Source organism: Pagrus pagrus, assembly GCF_965226575.1.
Source record: "Pagrus pagrus genome assembly, chromosome: 2".
NCBI lineage: Eukaryota > Metazoa > Chordata > Actinopteri > Spariformes > Sparidae > Pagrus > Pagrus pagrus.
Window position 1 is genome coordinate 19,246,460 of NC_140186.1, and position 7,458 is coordinate 19,253,917.

The window sequence follows — 7,458 nt, forward strand, 5'->3', positions numbered from 1 at the left end:
TCTCACTAAGGTGTGCTGTGTTCAAGTTGAGTTGTTTTGAATGCACCAGTGAGACCAGTTAAATATTTAATTAGCTTAAAGGGGCTTTATGCAACAATTTTGAAGTGATTTACATGCATTAATCACTTTTTTATTGGCCATATGTGAGCGGATTGTAACAGGAGACCTTCCCTGTCTCTCTCTCTGTCTCTTAACTAAAATGTCAAAGAACGCCTGGTCTTGCAATGTTAAAGAAAATTTAAAAAAATCCTGGATCCGTCTCTTTTTCCGGTTCCACACCAAAAGTTAATGAGGTCCTTTCTGGGCCGAGGCTCGTCCTCCATCTGTGTTTTGCAGGACAATTAGCACATCATTAACAAAATCTGTTTCACCTGTGGTACTGCAATCCATTGCTGCTGCTAGCGGTAAGGTTCTTGAGGTGTCCTGAATGAAAAATGAAAAGACTCACTCCAGTCTGCATTCAACTCGACAGAGAAGAATACCTACCTGGTGTCTATTGTTCAGTGATTAAATCTGCAACTTTAGGCTCATGAATGGATTACAATTAGCCGCAATTACGATCCCATTTCATCATAAGATTCGTTTTTCATGCCAAAATGTCTTTTGTAGTAAGAGGTGGGACTTCAGCTCCTGCTTCAACAATATCATTTTCACCTGCTGGATGAAAAATCAATCTGTTGAAGTATCTTTAAGAGAACAATTTCACTGAAATCAAAGGTTTCATTTGTAATGGGGGTAAAAAAAAAATGTTCAATTTGACTTCAGTTGTACATCTTGAGTTTTATGGAGTGCCTCTAATAGACGCAAATTGTCAGTAAGAGCTGAAATTGCCATCAACTATTAGGGCTGGACTGTTATCATCATATCATTTGATCGTGAGTACGCAAGACACCGAGAGCACCTTAATGAACACAGCGCTGGGCTTACTCACATCAAACACAACGTAAATCTCTCCTTCTCTGTCTTGCTCTCTAACACACACACACACAGACAGAGACACACTATACACACACTGCACACCACACTTTCACTCTACAAATATCAGCAAACAGCTGACATTGCTCTCTGTTGACCCACTTCCGATGGTATCATCTTCAAAGGGAGAGAGGGGGGGAAAAATCAAATGGAAAGGTAGGAGAAAAGGGGCGAGAAGAGATTAAATTGAGGAAAAGGGAGTAATTGACCAGTGTTTCTTTATCTGAGGGAGTGGGAGCTGCCGCTGTGTAGGTAGGTGTAGGCTGGATTGCCCCGAGGCAGAAATGCTCCCCGTTCATTTACAATTTACAGGCTGCTGCTGTTTGAAGCCAGCCACTCGTCTTCATTTGGGATTCACACACGCCTGCCTGTGGCAGATGGCTATTTCATCATCATCATCATCATAACACACACACACACACACACACACACACACACGCACACACACACACACACACACACACACACACACACACACACACTTACACAGGAATACAGAGTAACTGGCATGCTGATGAAGTAAGGTGGCATCTGTGCATTTGTGTGTGTTTGTGTGTGTATGCTGGTGGTTGAGGGATTCCCAAGTATCATTATTTCAGAATAATTGGCTGACAGGAGCATTTGGAGTTAATTGGTTGGCTGACAGTGTAAACCCTTGGGCCTATGGGTATTGTAGTACGGATAATGCAGACATTCTGCTTGGTCACACAGCCTGACTGAGACGATTATCTGAACGCTTGGACAAATTCATCGGCAGCTTTTTTTTTTTCTCCTTCGTGAGTTATAAGTTGTTTTGAGCTCTTCTGATATAGATCATATGCTGAATCAGAGTAAAATCAGCGTAAAAATGGAATGGAAGCTCCTGAACAAGTGACAACTTTGGGCGTATCTGTGGTTTGCAGAAACGTTAACTGCTGACATTATATCCTGGCGACTGGGCTGATCTTCGAAGTCATCAAAGTTTTAAGTGCTCACAATCTAGGAACCTTTTCACCTGTTTTCTGATGCGATTTCTTTGTCATGTTTCCACCTTTCCCAGTCGCTAAATATCGTTACAATCCAATCACCAGGAAATTCACACAAGGGCCATAACCTGCGTGGGAACAGAAGGGCAACTAGGGCTGCAAGTAACAATTATTTTTTATTAATCTGCCAATTACTTTCACGATTGATTGATGAATCTTTCAGTCCATAAAAAGTCAAAACATTGTGAAAAATACTCATCACAATTCCTGAGAGCCCAAAATAACATCTTCAAATATGTTCATTTATCCAACCAACAGTTCAAAATCCTTTGAATCTTCATTTACTGTCATAAATGACAAAGAAAAGCAGCAAATCCTTTGAATCATTAATCGTTGCACCTCTAGTGGACACTATTTTAGGCATTACAAGCCCATAAAGGTTGAGAAACATGGTTTAAATCAACCCTTAAACATATGTATTTTGTACTTAAACCTTTTACTTCATGTAGACTTTGGCTACTGAAGACAATTTCCAGTGTGTACTTGCATCACAGTTCCTCCTCCCTTTAGAGAATATATCTGATCAATCCAGACTCTATTACTATTTTCTTAAATATGATTTAAGAGATTTCAGGACTGGTTTTGGCAGCCAGTTATTTGATAAATTAAAGTTTTGTAGTGCGCCTGCTCTTTGTGCAGTCCCTTGACAGAGGATTGATGTATAAAGTGAGATATCTCTGTTAGTGAGCACAGTATGTCCGGGTCAACAGCAGAGCAAATCTGCTCTCAGAAATCAAAGTCAAGAAAGTCTTGAACTGAACTGTGCCCCTGAGGCAAACTTCAACTTTGGCACAGCAGCTGCTTCTATATGAGAGATGCTGCCACCTACAGCAGAAATTTACCAAGCCTGCGCCTGGTAATGAATTCAGACCAACACAGAGCAGCAGAGAAAGAGCCTCCGGCAAATACGAACAGTGGTTCCCAAATCTGCTGCAATAAACCTCAATCATACGCTACTTAGGCTGACTGACAGACAGTCAAAACAGAGTTGTGAGTCACCAGATTAAAAGGTGAAAGAGAGTTGAAGAAGGTGAAATTGAAGAAGTCACTTATTTAGTGGGTCGTTCCACTTAAAATCCTAACAATTGTAAGACTTCCAATCACATAATATTTTCCAGCATGGAGCTGGACTTCCTTGGAGGCTATTACTGTGGAGAAATATGAATGTGTGGAGCTGGAGCCCGTGCCTTTCTCTGAGTTTAGTCAGGAGAAACAGTTTTACGACTGACCACACTCAAGTTTGTTCTGTTCACACTCCGAGAAGCGCGTGTTTATGTGCCTCGGAGACAAAAGCAATGAGAGAAAGATCGGCTGACGGAAAGGAGCAAAATTCACTTGTGATGGGTATATATGTGTGTGTGGATGTGTGCGCGCATGATTGTGCCCAGAAAAGACAGTAAATAAATCACCCTGCCCGAATGTGAGATATCACCTCAGGGCGAAACAAAAGGACAAAGCAGATGCGGCGACCAGCAAAAGGTCAAGGGGAAGCAAGGAGGAGAGGCGCTGGGAAAAGGTCGGCTGGCACCAGTAAAAATGAGCTGAATGTGAACAAAATAAGGTGGTGGAGTCTGGAACAGCGTGTTCTCTAATCGCAGCGGAGGGACGAGGGAAGGAGGGTTACTGATGCCTGATGAGGAGAATGAAGGAGTTGATGAAGGGGCTGCAATAAAAGTGTGAAGCCGTCATGTGGTTTCAATATATGCGTGTGCGTTTAATCCTTCTGAAAACCAGACTGAGCCTGAGCTTTGTGTTTCTGTGTCAGAGTTTAAAAAGGAGGTCGAGAGCTACACGGAAAAGGGCTCGTTCTATATGAATATTACCAACGGTTAGCAACAGCCAGACAATGCCAAGACTGATAACAATAACTCCCACAACAAAGCAGTGTTACATAAATGATAATCCAGTGGACACACACAGGGCCCTAATGACATTAAATCATAAACACACCCACAAATTAATCTATCACCTTCATGTTATTCCTAACACACACATACAATCACACACACGCGACGATTAAAGTGCTAACTCGGAACATGATTTACATCATTATGATTATGACTGTCATAATTACGAGCGCCGTTATCACTCTCATTATTAATAGCAATGACACTATTATTAGCCTGTCTGCTGGCGTGCTACTCAGTCTGCAGGCTAATTACTGTGTCTGACTGTCCAGGCATGGTGCCGGTCCACAGCTCCAAGGTCACAAACCTTCTCCTCCTCTCGTCAAGGGGCTCTCACACTTACTTAATTCTGCCACTCATAATCTCCTTTAATCTCGTAAATGATAGCGAAAGCGCTAATTCTCCCTCTCGCAATTTATTAGTGTGTGTTTGTGCTACCGAGACCCAGTAGTGCATTACTGTCATGGCTAATCCAATTAGTGTGGATGTATCTAGCCGGGCCTAAGGGGAAGAGGAGTGTGGAGGGATGGGGAGCAGGTAGGGGAGGCGGCGGAGGCGCAGGAAGACGATGCACCCCGCTGTGGGGAGAGCGCATTAGGGAGACTCCCTTCCTGCGCCCGGTGTCTTTTTATCATCGCTGTGATGGCCTGAAAATTGGTGTGTGATCTCAGGAGAGAGAGATAGTGAAAATATGGAGCATTATTCTGTGTGTGTCTGTGTGTGTGTGTGTTATTGTTTTCACAGCTTAGGTGGTGTGATGATGAGGTCCTTATGGGGCATTTTGTTCTGGGCAATATCCTCACCCACATTGGGTGTTTTTTTTGTCATTACTGTAACAATCAGAAGACCTGAGCTGTGGTGTGAAGCTGTTTTTCAGTGAACCTCGTCTGTTTGAGCATTAAGCTCAACATTTTACATGTCTGCATACTACAGATACTTTAAATGTTTTACTTTACTAACATGGCGTCAAGTTCACCTTGTATCAGTCAGCTACATGTGCATGAGCTGATTTTCATGTCGGAAGGTGGAGGGCATGGTGGTGGTGCTGGTGCTTGGCAATGCAAGTATTATTTCTTGGAGCCAACAACTTCAAACGTCGCCGGCAGTGTTGCCTGATTCAGTTTCATCGATGTTGCTGCCTTTGTAACTACAAACCTTTTCTCCCCATTCCAGTCTCCCCCTCGGCCTGTTTCCATCCACTGTCAGGTCTTTCACGTTAATTCGTCTTGCTACTGTATGTTGGTACTGATTGTTGCAATCAGTCTTGTGATGTTGGGAAGGCAGTGTGCAATAATGCAAAATAAAAATAATTGATAATTCCCATCAAATGCGTTAAAAGTAAAGTGACAAGCATGTTGTGAACATGTAAACAGTAGAAAGGACAGATATTAGTGTTAAAATGTAGGGAGTAAATGTTCCCACGTCTGCCTAACACTAACTGATTGGTTTTTGTGCCTAAACACAACCAACCTTGAAGTTCAAACACAAAAATTCAACAAATTTCAGCAACAAAGGACATCGCCAACATTTATTCTGGTGTCATACTGGAGGATATAAATGTTCGGAGAAAAGAGACAACTTGCTCAGCAGCTTGCGTTCAGTGCATTGACAGTAACTTTCTGTATTTATTAAGGTGTAGCCTACTACAGCTGATTCCCAACTTCTTTTAAGTGTTGTAACAGGGAGATTAATTCTCCCTTTAACCACAGTGAAAACGTCCCTGAAAACTTTTTGGTATTTGACTACCACATATTTGACAATGCAATAAGCACAAGCCTTTTCTACTATACATTTTAAAAGGAAGTTACCTGTTTGAATTAAGCAATGGTACATGAGGGGATGTACTTTACCATCATTAGTTGCACGTGCTGTCAAGCTGATTTGAGCACAGTCCAAATATTTAGTTGATCAATCAAATTGCTTAGTTTGAACTACTTGTTGTATAATTGATTTTCAAATGGATTTCATGTCACCACACATCTAAAAGTGGTTTTCTGCCTCAAGAAGATAACAAGGTCCTCTTGCTGTGCGTGAAACTCAGAGCATGCTTCCAATGATAGAAGGTAAATGGAAAAAATCTAGAGAGCACAAATCAGCTGATAAATATCCAACAGAGTCCCTCAGAAAATAATGAAATCAATAAACGTTTCAACTATGGTGTTCATGCAGCATGTAGTATTTTTTAAAATTGGATTTCCACCTGTAGATTTGTTTAATTTATTTTTTATTGTTTAATTCAAAACAAGCATCGATGAATTTGAAGATTTTGGAAAATGAATATGCAGCACTGTACAGTCAATCACAACAGGCTACAAGGCTATCACCCATAATAATCCCTTTTCAAATGCTCAGATCATCATTAGTGAAAACAGTGAAAAATGGCTCCCATGTGCATTATGATGTTTGCAGAATGATTTACTGAATCCTGCAGTGGTTGAATAAAACTGCTTCCACTGATTACTCACATAAACACCGAGTGTTTGCAGCACTTGTGACACCAATTATAACCGAGGCTTTAATTAAAGAAGGCAGGAATCATCCGCAGGGGACAAAAAACAACAGGCTGCCTGACATCTCTCATTTCAGTAATTCTCATGTGACAGCAAATTGACGTAAAGGTGCAATATGCTGAGTCTTCTTTTAGAAAATAAAGTATCGACGTGTTTGTGTTATTAAATAGTTGTTGCACTTTGGAACGATGTAAATTAAAAGTTATAGTTTTTTCTGAGGAAATGATTGTAGCAATTTACCTTTTGTTTTTTCATAACTTTGTTCACTTCAATTTTTGTCTCACGTACATTTTGCCCGTAAAGACACACTGGGGTTCAAGGGGTTCAAAACTCGCACAAAACGCTTGAAAAGACATTACCACTCACTTGCCAACTACCCATTTGTCCTCGTTACTGGTATTCTTGTCTTCCATCTTCCATGTAAAGAAGGAGGGTAAACACAGCTCTTGAGACAGTGACGAGGCAGACGAAGTGCTAAGTGAGAGAAGAAGAGAACACATTTAGTCAAGGATGCGGGATCCTTGGGAGCTCTTCACCGTCAGCGTCCAATTTTATTAATCAGTGCTATTGTCCCGGTCCCTTCACAAACATCAGGACGGGATGTTCCCTTTTGTGTTGGTGTGTGTGAGTGTGTAAGCGCGGAGCACGTATAGGCCATTGTGCATTTGTGTATTTAATAGTGCAGTTCTTCACAACTATACAGACCCATGAAAGGACGACGATACTGTCATCTTTTATTCTATGACACTTAAAATCACGAGGGGGGGGTTGGTGCCCCAGGCCACTTATATAGAGGCAAGAACAGATCTTTGAGATTATGTTATTTACACCCTTTTAAAAGCTGAAATGCCCACTGTAGCTGCTAAACTAAAAACGTTAGCAAGCACCCCGTCTGCAGCAGGTGGACAAGCTCAACCGTCACGAGTGTGAATAACATCTTTTCAATTCAATTTGGGATCTTAGGGCTTCCAGAGACTTCGATAAAGCCGTATGGAGCCATCTATTATTTTTGTTATGCTTGTTTCTTTACATTTTAAACAA

At 41.4% G+C, this 7,458-nt stretch overlaps 1 protein-coding gene across 1 annotated transcript in view; it reads right to left on the reverse strand.

Annotated features, from left to right (window-relative positions):
- Positions 1–6,877, reverse strand: part of tnrc6c2 (trinucleotide repeat containing adaptor 6C2) — an 88,715-nt gene extending 81,838 nt beyond the window's left edge. The window contains exon 1 of the mRNA XM_084382894.1: positions 6,784–6,877. The gene's annotated coding sequence lies outside the window, so the exon portion shown is untranslated. The remainder of the gene's footprint in view (positions 1–6,783) is intronic.
- Between the last annotated feature and the right edge of the window lie 581 nt (positions 6,878–7,458).